At 46.6% G+C, this 14,967-nt stretch overlaps 1 protein-coding gene across 1 annotated transcript in view; it reads left to right on the top strand.

The window, feature by feature from the left end:
* The window catches only part of LOC310696250 (uncharacterized protein), a 960,839-nt gene that overhangs the window by 240,295 nt on the left and 705,577 nt on the right, over positions 1-14,967 (top strand). The gene's annotated exons all lie outside the window — the stretch shown is intronic.

Genomic DNA, 14,967 nt, shown 5'->3' with positions numbered 1-14,967 from the left:
TTGGAAGTGGAACAGAATCTGTCCTGGAAGTCCATTCAACTTCCAAAACATTCAGAAACCAAAGCATGGCTTCTAATTGGCTGCAGAAAGCTCCTGCAGCCAACAGAAGCCGTGGAAGCCTCATTGGACGTTCTGCTTCCAAAAATAGCTTGCAAACCGGAGCACTCACTTTGGGGTTTGCAGCGTTCGGGAGCCAAAACGTTCGAGAACTAACCTGTTCGACTTCCAAGGTACTTCCAACTGTACTTTCAAAAACAGAGACAAAGTGGTTGGAGCAACAGGTGCAACTCTTACCCTCTGTATGGTAGGCTACGTCCCAGCCGTGCAAAAGCCGGAGATTTCTACACGCACACCCCATTCTGGCATGCAAGAGACATTGCCCTTCTACAAGTCTGTATTTCAGCCTGGCAAAGTAATTTGAGGAAGGCGAGAAGCAGGATCAGTGAGGTGTGTGGCTTGGGAAGGTTCTCAAGGCCAGACAGAGATCTTGGGAAAACGTGGCCTCTGGGGTTAAGGTTCCTGTCATGGATGGACTGATTGGACACAGAGGAATAGTGGGAGGAACCAGCTGGGGAACCCTCAAGGGAAGAAGGCTCAGAGCCCAGGGAAGGTTGGTAGGACAATGATGAATGGCCAGAGAGAGAAGATTGGGAAGAGGAGGTGTCAGATGTTGAAGAGGTAACAGGGCTTAGTGAGCTGGGAGAGCCTGTGGCAAAGAGCAGTCCAGAATAAGAGGTCAAAGCTGAAGCAGGAGCGTGGGGGGAGGGAGTCCCAGAAGTAGAGATGAGTCAAGGTGTCTCCCCCTCCTGCTGCAATACTTGTCTCCCAGAACCAGAAGAGGCACGGAAAGGGCAGGGGAGAGGTTGGCTGCATGCAGGCATAGTCTGCGGGTGCTTGGGAAAAGCCTTGGAGAGGAAGGGTATTAGACACCTGTGGGGAGAGGAAGGGTATTAGACACCTGTGGGGAGGTATTAGACACCTGTGGGGAGGTGGCACCTGATTTTCATAGAATAAGACAACCAGGAATGAGCTGCTCTGCTCATTAGGCCTGACACTCAACCAAGTCTGTAGAGATGGTGTTTTTGCTAATAAAGACAACTCTGACTTCGAACTGTGTGATTACTGACTCCTGTGACAGTTCCCTATTCCTGTTGTAAGACCAAATTTAATATTGATTTTGATATCCCATTTGGAACCAATCTGTTAGACCCATTGTGAGGAACCTTTTGCCTGCCAGATGCTGCAGAATTACAACTCTCATCCTCCCTGGCTACTGACCATGCTTGCTAGGGCTGATGGGAGTTGTAGTTCAGCACCACCTGGAGGGCCAACGCTTCCCTGTACCTGTGTTGGATTTCAGCCTATCCAAATCAGCTGCTGGACATGGAAGATTTTCTGTTGTTGTGAACCCACAGGATGGTGCCTGTATTTCCGGAGGCGGGTGGAAAAGCCCACAATCTAGAGTTTCTTAACAGTGACCACAGTACCACAGAGCCTAGGACTTGGCAATCAGAAGGCCGGCGGTTCGAATCCCCGCGACGGGGTGAGCTCCTGTTGCTCGGTCCCAGCTCCTGCCAACCTAGCAGTTTGAAAGCACGTCAAGGTGCAAGTAGATAAATAGGTACCACTCCGGCAGGAAGGTAAATGGCGTCTCCATATGCTGCTCTGGTTCGCCAGAAGTGGCTTAGTTATGCTGGCCACATGACCAGCTGTACGCTGGCTCCCTCGGCCAATAAAGTGAGATGAGCGCCACAACCCCAGAGTCGGCCACGACTGGACCTAATGGTTAGGGGTCCCTTTACCTTTACCTGTTCTTTGTGTTGCCTCATTGCTTCCCATGTTGCATACTGGCCATATTTTCCCGTTTAAGTATGGAATGGTGAAGGCTTTGACTGACCATTTTGTCAGACGGAGCAGTAATGAGAATTCAGGTTCCAGTAAGCTGCGATCAAGAACAAAGTGCTATGCCATTTTAAAAACCTTTTACAAAATCAAGGAAAACCTTGCTGCTCCACACTGAGATCTTAATAGCTGGTTAGGCCATTTATACAATCAATCTCTTTGCTTCCTTCCTTCCTTACTTTAATGGAAGTTACATCTTACAATGGCGCAAGGGGGGTGGGGGGGTGGGGGGTTATAGTCTCAAGCTTAATTCCCAAGAGGAATGAGGGTGATACCGTTGATGCACTTGGCCAGATATGCTCTGTACAAATGAATATTGCTCTAAAATATCAGTAAACACAACAATCCAATTTACCCATTGTTCCCATAAATAAAAGGTATCTTGGCAAGAACACCAAAAATGAAAAGAAAAAAAAGAAGATACCAGTCATCTAATGAGAAACAATGTCTTTGCAAGAGTAAAAACAAAACAATTGTGTAGCTGACCACATACTGGGGAAATTGAGAATGACAAAGGGAAGTGTTTGCAAGTTTCAGGAATATGGCGAGTGTCTCCTCTCAAAGACTGGAAAGGTATATGAAAGATCTCTCACCAAGAAGAGACTTAAGGAGTAGACCACCCCTGACCCCAATTTCCCTTCTCTTCTCTTTTGATTGCTTATAGCTACTCCCGCAAGGAAGCTTCTGACATTCACCCCCACAAAGGAAATGTTTCTCTTGAAACTTCATCCCATTTTAAAGAATGCAAAACAACCATCCTCAGCCTTCCTTGTCCGATCCCAAAACGTGGAGTAGCAAGACCAGTCCCTGCAGTGTCTCCCAAGGCTGTGCAGTCTGGTGTAGCCTTCTGTGGCGGTGTGCTTGGCCCCTCAACGTAGAGGGTGCCGGACCCTCATCAAACAAATATTGAGAGGTCCGAAGACAGCTCGCCCCCCAAGAGTTGGTGCATCTGTCAAGACTTTGTTAGCCATTGATTGCAAACTCTCCTATGTCAAGCACGCTGATAAACCATGGTTTTACACACACACACACAAGCCGGATTCTCTCTTGAAAGCAGCTACCACCTACAAGACACGGAAAACAGATGCTATGAGAATGAGACAACTGTCCAAAGACGTCACAGCGAAGCAAAACATGCCTCTTCCTCGAAGGAGCAGTTGCTTCAAGCTTTGATTGTTAGACTGCCTAAAAAGCAGCTGTCTCGAATGTCTCTGTTTCAACGCTTTCAAAGACTTCAAGCTTAAACTTCGGTTGCTGATCAAAAAAAACCAGAAGGCGAAGACTATATGGTGCTATCCAAGCTAGTGGTAAGGTTATCATCCCTCTGGCAACAACCCAGTGGGCTGCTGAAATGTCCAGATATGAGCGTTTCTGCATTAACATCACTGCACCACATAGAGAAAGACTCCGTGTGACCATGGTTGGTATCCAGAGAGCAAAATAAGTACAGTGGTGGGTGGGGACGTGGGTGGCACTGTGGGTTAAACCACAGAGCCTAGGATTTGCCGATCAGAAGGTTGGTGGTTCTAATCCCCACACCGGGGTGAGCTCCCGTTGCTCGGTCCCTGCTCCTGCCAACCTAGCAGTTCGAAAGCACGTCAAAGTGCAAGTAGATAAATAGGTACCGCTCCGGCTGGAAGGTAAACGGTGTTTCTGTGCGCTGCTCTGGTTCGCCAGAAGCGGCTTAGTCATGCTGGCCACATGACCTGGAAGCTGTATGGCGGCTCCCTTGGCCAGTAAAGTGAGATGAGTGCCACAACCCCAGAGTCGGCCGCAACTGGACCTAATGGTCAGGGGTCCCTTTACCTTTACCTTAGAGTGACAGGCAAAATACCCGCCACCCCAAAAAGACAAGATCAGAGCATCCGGTCATGCTCAGTAGTAGTTCACATGTTGTGTATTCAGAAGTTCACTCCCTGGCGTCTCCACTTAAAATGGGTCAGAGAGCAGGTGATGGGAAAGACGCTCTTCCTGGGACTCTAGAGAGCTTCTGCCAGTCAGAACAAGCAATGCTGGGCTAGATTAACATACAGTCTGACTGAATCTATGACAGAGTCTTAAGTCCCAAGGACACAACGAGTACGTTTCTCCACAGCTTCTGTCTTTGTGCTCGCAAAAGCCTTGTGTCCTTTCGTTAAATCATTTCTCAGCGCCACAGCGTGTCCTGGAAATTGCTGGTTTTAGGTGGAACAGTCAGAGTACAATAACTTGTTATAAAAATGTTCCTTTGGTTTTACATTCTGGATTCTATTTCATCTGTATGCTCATTGTTCTGGCATATAATTGTTCTCAGTGCTGCTGTTCTTTGGTTGGTTATTTCTAGTCACAAGACACACACACACCCAATTTGGGACTGAGAGCATGTCTTCCCCCAGCAGTTACAGTCACGGCATGCCCAGACTCTCACTGACACTGTCACAATCTGGCAAATTCAGGTTGCACAATTATGGTTGATTAGGATGTCTAGCGCAACAAATCCATTTCCTCTGAAAGGCTAGACTTTTTGCAGTAAGGAAAATGCCCTGGAAAGTGTGAGATAACACTTGCTTCGAAGCAATGTCATCTAGCCTCTCTGCAAACAAATATAAACAAATGCTCATTAAATAGCCAACATTGTCTAATCTCCATGCAAACAAATCGGGATGAATGCTAAATAGGTTGTGTGGAAGTCTCAAACAGCAAAGCCCACTTTTGAAATTCAAAGGGTACGTAGCTTTTCCCCTTTCACAACAAAGTTTGGGGGTGGGGTGTGTGGAAAGAAGGGTAATAAATAATCATTGCCAAGCTTCTTGTTAATTAGCGTGAAGCTTCCCCCCCCCCCCACAAATTCCCTACCAGCTGGTCAAAACAGTATAGCGAGCATCCATCTGGATGCCAGAGCAATGGAGCTCTTCATACTTAATCAGCCCAAAGGTTTTACACATCAAATCGTTTATCAAAATTCCTAACTGTGAGTGCACCGTAACACCAGCATAGATGTCAGCTAACTCTGGGGGGAACCAATTTGCCACAGGTAAAAAACCGTAATCTGTGCAACGAGCAAGAAGCAGAAAAAGATCAACAGATGTCAGCTGCCGCCTCCACAGAGCACACAAAATGGCAGGTCACTCTGCCAGAAAGGGCCAAACAAATTCGATTCCAGCCTCCGCCCCTTTGTCGCGTGACTATGCTGTTTTATTGGCCTTCTGAATAATTTTGCTTTTCGGTCAGCCTGAGTTGAACTACACCAGCCTGTCTTAAATGTAGTCACAAATTGCGCGCGCACACACACACACACAGGACTGGGATTTTCTTGGTTTCTTGGATACAGCTGAAACTGCTAGCTACCACCCACCACTCAAGTGTCTCAGTTGCCTGAGAAACACAACGTGGGCATGAGTTCCATGACTGAAATTCAGTTCTCATTCCTTCTTAGGCAGTTTTCTATCAGAGCTGGGTTTTAGCCCTGGCCTGAGAATGTCATGACCCTCTAGCTACATATTACGGGGCTCAATAACCCTCCTGGGTTTGCTGCTTTTTCTGGGGAGGTGTTTGCTACTTTTCAAACACCTGTCAGGGATCAGCGCATGGCAGAGTGACCTTTGAGCCTTGGATGTCACCTGTGATAGTAGATGAGAACAGTGTGTGTGTGTGAGAGAGAGACACTAAGGACTGATACCCTCCACACTTCCTTCTACTCCACACATATAAGGTAAAGGTAAAGGGACCCCTGACCATTAGGTCCAGTCGTGGCCGACTCTGGGGTTGCGGCGCTCATCTCGCTTTATAGGCCGAGGGAGCCAGCGTACAGCCTCCGGGTCATGTGGCTAGCATGACTAAGCCGCTTCTGGAGAACCAGAGCAACGCACAGAAATGCCGTTTACCTTCCCGCCGGAGTGGTACCTATTTATCTACTTGCACTTTGATGTGCTTTCCAACTGCTAGGTTGGCAGGAGCTGGGACAGAGCAATGGGAGCTCACCCCATTGTGGGGATTCAAACCGCTGACCTTCTGATCAGCAAGTCCTAGGCTCTGTGGTTTAACCCAAAGCGCCACCCGTGTCCCATACTCCACACATATACCTGTAGACAAATCCCCTCTCCCAGCCCACACACATATACAAGCACATGCACTAATAACCTCTTCTGCCTTGCTTTTGCTGTGCTAGCAGCACCGAAGTAACCTCCCTGGATGCAGGCCTGGGCAGTGTATCTGGAGGCCCTGGGCTGCCCAGACAACAAGACCTCCCTCTCAACCTCGTTGATGTGCTCCAAAGGAAAGCAGAGCAATACCTCTGGCACCTTCTTGGCCGCAGAAGTTACCAGAAGGCGGCGTACAAGGTGACAGCCACACATCCTTAGGGACTCCACTCTGGATTTGGGTATGGTGTACGTGGTGTTAGGGGCAGAGTAGTAAAAGTCAAGGTCAAGAAACCCTGGGCAGTTAAGTCCAGTTAATTTTTACTATGGGGTGTGGCGCTCATCTCTGCTTTCAGGCCGAGGGAGCCAGCATGTCTCCCTTGGTTTGTACCTCTGGTGGGGGACACAATGTGATCCTTCTGGAGTAGTTTGTCCACCTTGGGTGCCCACCCTGCACTCAGCTCTCACCTATGGCTCCTAGAAGCTGTCGGCATGTGTCAGCAGAAACATCCCAGGAATAGCTTTGACTGGGTGGCTAAACCAGGTGAGAGTAGCCGGTGTGTCTCAGACATGGACATAGCCAGGATTTTCATTAGTGGAGGCAGGACTGTTGTTAGGGGGGAGCAGAACCGAGGTGATTGGTCAGTTAGTTAAATATTTGTATTGTTTTACTTGATCCAGGGGGCAGCTCCCCTCCCCACCTCCCGGCTATGCCCACAGTCTCAGACTGTCGGTCAGTTAGGGATTTCCCCTGCAGGCGAAGACAGGCTCTGGCCGAATGAGCAGCTGAGACCAATTGTGGGTCCAAATGTCAAGAAGGCAGTTTCTGCACATGTTGTAGAGGGAAGTGAGGGGCAAATGGGGCTCATCAACTTGGGAAGGTAGCCTGTTATGTATTCAGTGGTCTGTGTTTGCCTGAGCTTGAGTTTAAACTAAGGATTATGAGCCCCTGTGTTCTGATTCAATACATGATATCCAATCACAGAACATTTCAGCATTTGGGCCTCTGCCATTGGCCCTTAAACTCTGAGCTATGATTCGCAGCTTGGTAGTTTAGATAGCCAATCACGTTGGGAGTGGGAGTGGCCCAGCCCTTCAGAAATGTATGTAAGCAGTTGCTTTGCCCCTGTTGTTCAGTTCTGTTAATTCAATCAAGGTTCTTGCTGTTATCACTGTGTCTTGATCATGGGAACCCACCTACACTTCATAGCCCATCTAGGAGAAGGAAAACTCTGATCCTAAACCTCCGCTGCCTTGTGGCTTTGGGAGTAAACCCTGAGGAAAAATCTGTACCCACGGCCTTCTGGAACAAGAAACAAATAATAATTTTACTTGTATGCTGCCTTTCCATGCTCAATGTGGCTTACAGCATCTACTTGGAATGCTGTTCTTGAGTTGCATGTGTTTCTCAGTCATGAACAAAGAGATCCCCTCTCAAAGAAAGTCAAAGTACTGAACTAGCTTGAGAAGCACATGAGTGCAAAAGGATCTTGCGTGATGGGGCCTGTTTGAGCACGGCATGCTTAGAATTACAAACTCCTAAGGGGTGGGGGGAAAGCTAGGTGAGACGGGTGGCAGCTGAGAGACTTGATGTTCTTAGAGGAGGTCGAGACCCCCAGCTATCTCAGCAGGAGGGCCATACAGTCCCTTGGCTGGCTGAGAGAAATTTGGCTTCAGAGGCGAGATGGAAAGCAAGTACATTCTGATATTTATACACAGCATGTAACTCCCCGGTAGCTTGGCAGGAATATTCCACCCTGCATATGCAGACTGACAATTCTTGATTCCCGGTGCTTAAGAAATACTGTTAAAATAAAAGGCACTGGCGCTAACAAAGAGTCGTTGTGGCTCAGCTTGGTGTTCAGGCTGCAGACATCGCTTCCTTTTATAATGCATTGTTGCACAAAAGGTGGAAAGAACATTCGTTTTGAACTGCAAGACAGCACACGTCCTCTGATGCTACCCTCACTTCAACACTCCCCATCGGTGGAAGGAAGTTTCTCTGCTCCAGTAGTATATAAAGCAGGGGTGAGGAGCCTTCTTCAGTCTGAAAGCTACATGCCAGAGGTTGGTATAGCCAGTGCCAGATTTACGTATAAGCTAAACAAGCTTTAGCTTAGGGCCTCACTCTCTAAAAAATTTAAAGGGGGGAAAACTGGATGTACATTTCCAAAATATAAAAATAAAAAACAAATAAAATAAAACCTACCAAAGAGGAATGGCAGATCAAGTTGATGGACTATGCTGAAATGGCAAAGTTGACTGGAAAGCCTCAGGAACCAAGAGGACAAAAACTTTTTTTAAAAATGGGAAAATTTATAATCCAATTAGGAGACCACTGCAAACAGGTGAAAAAACTAGCAGGATTTTAACCACACTTGTAATGTAACAAATGCAACGGACAATATGGTCTGTTATAAAATATGGATTATGGAATAATATGCAGTTTTAAATGTTAACATTAGGATCCATGGAGGGGATGGGGGGGAAGTCTTGAGATTCTGAGTAATCTCCATATATGGATATGCAAAAAGGTAAAGGGACCCCTGACCATTAGGTCGAGTAGTGACCAACTCTGGGGTTGCAGCGCTCATCTCGCTTTATTGGCCGAGGGAGCCGGTGTACAGCTTCCGGGTCATGTGGCCAGCATGACTAAGCCGCTTCTAGCGAACCAGATCAGCTCATGGAAACTCCATTTACCTTCCCACCGGAGCAGTACCTATTTATCTACTTGCACTTTGACATTCTTTCAAACTCCTAGGTTGGCAGGAGCTGGGACCGAGCAATGGGAGCTCACCCCGTTGCGGGGATTCGAACCACCAACCTTCTGATCGGCAAGTCCTGGGTTCAGTGGTTTAACCCACAGCGCCACCCGCGTCCCCTATATGGATATGTATTTGGATTGTTATAAACTTATATTTGTAAAATCAAACAAAAATGACTTCAAAAAGCAACAACACATGCAACTCACCACCTGATGCCGTAAGTGTCCAGTTAGGAACAGCCTTGTGTTTGGGTCATTGCTTTGGTGCAATGAGGGCTTTTTTCCCAGCCAGAACTCACTGGATTTCAGTTCCAGCACTTCTCAGCTGGGTATCATTACCATTATAGGAGAACAAGGGAGGGATTCGTGGTGAGTTCCGGCACCTCTTTTTCCAGAAAAATACCACTGGGTGCAACTATAATGACCACTTACTGAAGAGAAACCATGAGTTACAATTCCTTCTCCCACCGCATGCTCAGAGCATTTTTATTAGTGTGTTAAAATGTTTGGTTTTTTTCTAAGTTCATGAAGGCATGAGGGGGAGTTTGTACTTTTCACATTTTAATGCAAACCTACCTTGCTTGGGCTCCCTCCGACAATGCAAAAACCAAAATGCAGCTGTCCATTGAAATTCCCACTTTTTGAATGTTGTGATGCAGTTTTCCAGCCCTAAAAAAAATGTGTAAAAAATTGTATATTTGGGAAAGTGTGTAAAAAACCTGTATAGATTGGTGAAAATAGCATAAGGCATTGTATTAGGGGGAAACGTAAAGAAAATATGCATACTGGGATGATTTTCATGATGACTGCAAACTGATAAGGAAATGTGGCAAAATGTACAGTGATACCTCAGGTTGCATATGCTTCAGGTTACGACACTTCAGGTTACAGACTCCGCTAACACAGAAATATTACCTCGGGTTAAGAACTTTGCTTCAGGATGAGAACAGTAATTGTGCAGTGGCAGCGGGAGGCCCCATTAGCTAAAGTGGTGCTTCAGGTTAAGAATGGACCTCCAGAACGAATTAAGTTCTTAACCCGAGGTACCACTGTATGTGGTACATACAGTGACAAATGTGGTACAAACATGACAAACTATGACAAACCAAAGCCAACACTTTCTATCACCCTAAAACTGAAATTGACCAGACCAGAAAGGCTGCTAGTTATTTGATCCAGTTAATTTTCAGTTGTATTCTGGGAAGTGGGAGATTAGCATTAGAGCCAATTGGCCTCCCCCGCTTCTCAGTGACTCTTCTCACCCTCTTCTCAGTTGCAATTGCACAGCCCGCAAGGCTACTGATGATCATTCCAACTTGGTGTCGCAGAGAAGGGGGGGGGGGGATCATTTGCATCACTCCAGATACACAAGAATTTGCCCGGGGCCTGAGATTACCTTATCCTTCCTTTTGGTTGCTCTTCAGTAGCCTCCCACTCCCCGCCCCCTTTTTAAAACCAGAAGTACAGTTTGGCTTTTTGCCTGGCCTTAAGCATTCAAGCAAACATTCCTCCATTCGCATTGGAGAGTACTTGTTCCTGGCATCTGGCAGGATGAGTCTCGTTTTCACAGATACAGCAAGACAAGGCTGGTCCTCCTTCTGGCACCAGAGAGCAAAAGGGCAGCATGCCAACTTTCTACCCTGCCACATCTTTGGTGCCTTTAACAACTGCATGAAAGTCACGCAGCTGGTAAGATTTCAGGTCTGCTGGACGTGACGTGCCAACCCTACTCATCTCTTCTTTGGCATTACAAATAAGTCAATTGTGCTGGTGGCAGTATTATTTAATTTAATGATTCATTATTATTTTTTAAGCGTATATTCCACCATGCTCAAGACAGCACACATGGCTCTTCCTCTCTCCATTTTATCCTCACAACCCTTTGAGGTGGTTTAGACTTTTATGTACATAGCAATAGCAGCTAGGATTTTATATGCGCAGAAATGGAAGGAAGAAAGAATTCCAACCAAAGAAGAATAGATAAGTAAGGTAGTGCACAAGGCAGAACTGGCAACATTAACAGCAAAATGATGAGTGCTTTATGGAAGAATGGATGCCTTTTTCGGACTATTTAAAGAAATATTATAGTACGGTGGTACCTCGGGTTACATACGCTTCAGGTTACAGACTCCGCTAACCCAGAAATAGTGCTTCAGGTTAAGAACTTTGCTTCAGGATGAGAACAGAAATCGTGCTCCGGCGGTGCAGCAGCAGCAGGACGCCCCATTAGCTAAAGTGGTGCTTCAGGTTAAGAACAGTTTCAGGTTAAGTACGGACCTCCGGAACGAATTAGGTACTTAACCCGAGGTACCACTGTATGATGAGCCAGTGGCGAAGCTGCATGCTCTGTCACCGGGGGCAGAGAGAAGGCGGAGGCGTGGCTGGCATGCATCCCGGGGGCGTGGCACGTCACCCATGGGGGTGTGACATCCCACCTGCTGGGTGTGGCATGCGTTCTAGGCGTGTGACATGCTGCCCGCAGGGGCATGGTGCCCGGCACAGGGGGGTGCATGGCGCGTGTCAGGGGGTGTCCCCGATGGTGCAGGGGGTGGTGCGCTCCCCCCGTGTCCCCCCTCCCGCTCCTCCGTCAGTGTGATGAGCTCGCAAGGAGGATTAGAGCTTTGAGCAACAGAAGTAATTAGATTATAATGTTGTGGTTATGATTTGATAGAAGATAGGGTGCAGCAGAAGGGGAGAAACAACAACTCCATGGAAAACAGGATGGAGAGTCTACAAAAATAAAAGATGCAATTGTGTTTTGACTGTATATGCTAAAAATGTTGATGATATAATTGGGGGGTGGAAAGAGGTAACAGGCTGAGAGACTGTGGGTTTATTCAGACTTGGCTTTCATATCACTCTTTCCAGGCAGAGGTTTGCAAGCTAACACTCTGTGTCTGAGCATTTAAAATATTTTTTGCCCTGGGCATTCCCCATGAAAACCCGCTCTTTAAAGCTCAACTGGAGCAAACATCAATTCAGGTATACTGTGGATTGATGTTTGTTCCAATTGCACTTTAAAGAGATTTTAGCAGGGGAAACTCCAGAACAACAACAAAAAATTGGCGTTCAGACACAGTGCCTTAAATCACAAACTGTGCCTATGAGCTTAATGGCTGGAGATTCTCTTCTTTCTCATACTCTCTTCCTGAGTCCTTCTGGACCAACATGAACATGCGACAAAGCTTGCAAATGTGTTTTGGGTTTGCTGCGGTTCACTGTTGACATATACACGAGCACACAGTTTGCGGAAATGGGGGAAGAGCCCTGGGAAAAAATTGACTGAAGGAAGATGCCCGGAAAAGGGGTGGGTGTCGTATTTATTTACTAGTATAGAAATGTAGCCTACTACCCATCACAGCTATTTCAGTGTGTCACAAAGGGCTGGTTCACACATGCATGTTCATCCCTCGATCTCTCTTCTCTACACTTGATGACTGACAACTAAATGTATGCCATTGGAAAACACTGGGTTTAAAGGTAAAGGTACCCCTGCCCGTATGGGCCAGTCATGACCAACTCTAGCGTTGCGCGCTCATCTCGCTCAAGAGGCCGGGAGCCGGCGCCGTCCGAAGACACTTCCAGGTCACGTGGCCAGCGTGACGAAGCTGCAACTGGCGAGCCAGCACCAGCGCCGCACACAGAAACGCCGTTTACCTTCCCGCTAGAAAGCGGTACGTATTTATCTACTTGCACTTAGGGGTGCTTTCGAACTGCTAGGTGGGCAAGAGCTGGGACTGAACGACGGGAGCTCACCCCGCTGCGGGGATTCGAACCGCCGACCTTACGATCAGCAAGTCCTAGGCACTGAGGTTTTACCCACAGCGCCACCTGCATCCCTAAAGGTAAAGGTACCCCTTTAGGATGAGGTTATATGGAAGCGTGGTTTGTGATGTTTGATCTCCAAAGCTGCATTCCAACAGGCAAGTTGTCACCCAAGTCCTCTTCACGTTATTCACATTTAGCTGCATCCCTGAAGTTATGTGACTCCTACCATTACCAGGTTTGTTAGAACTCCCAAAATAGGTATCCAGCTGTAGAGAAAGCTCCCCCCGTGTAAGTTATGGTGGGAGTAGCAATAGCTGCTTGGCTTGGGGAGGGCAGAGCTAAATGCCCTGCCCCCAATGTCAACATTCATACCTTGAGACGCAAGTAACAAACAAAGGTGGCTTTGATGGTGCAATAATCTATGACACATGATGCATGCTGGTTGGTAGTGACTGCTGTTATTTTTGGGGATTTGGCTGGTTTTAAGTGTATTTAAATTATTGGATCCTGCTTTAAAGATTTTGTAAAGCTGCCTTGCAAGGATTTCTTCCTTTCCTCCCCCCCCCCCTTCGAAAGGTGGGATGTGAATTTCTTAAATGGACGAACAAAGGCTGCCCTTGGCTTGAATGCACAATATACAGCCCCAGTCAAAATAGGCACAACTGTTTTCCAGTTTGCAATCTGAAGCTACTGCTTTGTCATTCCATTCCATTCTTGCTTAATGTATTCTGAGCAATCGAGATGAGTAAAGATTAAAGGGATCAGCAGAAAATGCTTATCAGAGCTGTCAGTGGCAGGGTGGGGGAGAGAGATGATGATATAGAGATGGTGAATATCCATGACATTAACATTCATGTAATAGCGTAATATTTTGGGATAGGTTAACAGCCTGATCAAAATTGGGTAAAATCAAGAGCGTGACTCTTACTGGCTAGCTGGCATATCAGCTTAATTTTAATGACTGAATGGCAAACAGGAATCTTATTGGTAAAACTTCTCAACACCATACCTACTTCTCGGGGCAAGATGGGAAAAGCAAGAACTTCAACTTCTTCCATCAATTCCAAATCGTTAAGACAGATAAACACGATCCCAGAATATGGTTTGAAGGCCACCAGCTTAATGAAGCTAAGCAGGTCTGCATCTGGTCAGTTCCTGGAGGGCTGACTGCCTAGGAACCACGTGTACGCTATCTTGGGTTCTCTGCCAGAAGAAAGGTAGCTTGGCCATTTTAGGTAGCCCTTCTCTCTGTGTTGGGCAAGAGATGTGCTGGGAAGGGATTATGATGCTGACTGTCGAACTCCAGTGGGTACCCCTGGAGGCTAATGTCCCAGTGCCAGGAGATATAAGCCTCTTACCAGAACACTTACCAAGGACAGCAGGTTGAAGGCGCAACACCATCCAAGCAAGTCAGGGTCCAGCGCAGAGACTTGGTTCAGGTCCAAAATGTGATCCAGAGGCAACTGCCCAAGGACAATAAGCACAGGGTGTGCAGGTAAGGTGCAAGGAGGGGATACCAGGCTTGGGAATGGAGTTCAGGGGTTATATATGTTGTTTGGGAAATATATATAGTAATGTCTTATGAGGTACAGTGGTGCCTCGCAAGACGAAATTAATTCGTTCCGTGAGTTTTTTCGTCTAGCGAATTTTTCGTCTTGCGAAGCACGGTGTCGGAAGTTTTGGAAAAGCTTCAAAAATCACCAAAAACCTCAAAAAAGGCTACCACACCGCGTTCTATTAGTTGCTCCTTGAAGTCAAGTCGCAACTGTATTAACGGTGTTAAGAAAAAGGAAACAAACTTGCAAGACATTTTCGTCTTGCGAAGCAAGCCCATAGGGAAATTCGTCTTGCGAAGCAGCTCAAAAACTGCAAAACCCTTTCGTCTAGCGAGTTTTTCATCTTGCGAGGCATTTGTCTTGCGGGGCACCACTGTAGTGTAGTCCCAGGGAGCCTTTAAAACATATTAGAACTTTGCCATGTGTTTGCTTGCGATTTTTACAGATAGGTAAAGCGAAATATTTCACGAATGGTTGAACTAGTTGGGTCTTATCCAGTGATCAGTCTTTCATGTGAAATGTTTACCCTGAAAGTATCAGCCTAAAAAAAAATCAACCAGTTCTCCTTATGCTTTTTGTTATGTAACCAGATTTGTTTTAAACAGTGATTTAAGGAAGAAAAAAACAATTGTCATAAGTGTCACCAGGTTTGTCAACAAGTGTATTTATTCCATGGAGAAAAGGCTGGATGTACAGGACAAGAATGGTCTAATGCATTAGCAGAGAAGCTGGCCAAGGCAGTCTGAGCATTGAGAGGATTAGACTATGAGGATGGTTTCATAGGCCAGTGATATGCCTTTATTCAATGGGTGAAAAATGCACGAATGAACACAGTATGAATTAATAGCTTTTCCAGTGG

The sequence above is a fragment of the Podarcis liolepis genome, assembly GCF_965112155.1.
Source record: "Podarcis liolepis genome assembly, chromosome: 17".
Taxonomy (NCBI): domain Eukaryota; kingdom Metazoa; phylum Chordata; class Lepidosauria; order Squamata; family Lacertidae; genus Podarcis; species Podarcis liolepis.
This window is presented reverse-complemented; position numbering and strand designations above follow the sequence as displayed.